Source organism: Trichechus manatus, unplaced genomic scaffold, assembly GCF_000243295.1.
Source record: "Trichechus manatus latirostris isolate Lorelei unplaced genomic scaffold, TriManLat1.0 scaffold00111, whole genome shotgun sequence".
Taxonomy (NCBI): Eukaryota; Metazoa; Chordata; class Mammalia; order Sirenia; family Trichechidae; genus Trichechus; species Trichechus manatus.
The window spans coordinates 2,401,510-2,402,226 of NW_004444047.1; positions in this window are offsets into that span (position 1 = coordinate 2,401,510).

The window sequence follows — 717 nt, forward strand, 5'->3', positions numbered from 1 at the left end:
GGGGTTGTTAACCAATGTCATAAAACAATATGTGTACTACTGTTTCATGAGAAACTATTTGTTCTGTAAGCCTTCACCTGAAGTACAATTTAAAAAAAAAAAAAAAGAAAGCACGGCTCCTTCTCTTCTGCTCCAAGGCAGCAAAAGTCAGCCACGAGCAGCTCCGAAGCCAGGCTGCTGCGGACAGAGCCATGACCCCACGCCTGACATCGCTATTTGCTGTTAATTGCATGATATTCCATTTCAGTTTCAAGAAGGATGTGGGGCTTTAAAAAGCCAAATAGTTTTCCAGTCACCACCAGAGAATGGTTTCAGAAACTCGACACCCACCGTCCTGCCGCTGCAGGGCTGGCTCCTGCCCCAGGTGACCGAGAGCATATTTGCACACTTACACCAAGGATGCTGGACACGGGGTGGGCTCAGAATGTGGGCCCGGGAGCTGACGAGGCTCATGCCCTATGCCCCCAGGGCTGGGGCAGCTTTTTCCTTGGATAGCCGCAACACTGCAACGCGCAGCCACATTCGAATTTTTAATCATGGTCTGTGAGCCTTCGGGTGACTCCAAAACCCTGTCAGGGAGTCCACGAGGTCAGAATGATGTCCACGATCATCGCTGTTGCTATTAGCTGCTGTCAAGTCGGCACCTGAGACCCCACGCACGACTGAACCAAGTGCTGCCCGGTCCTGAGCCACCGCCACGCTCCGTCGCAGACTGGA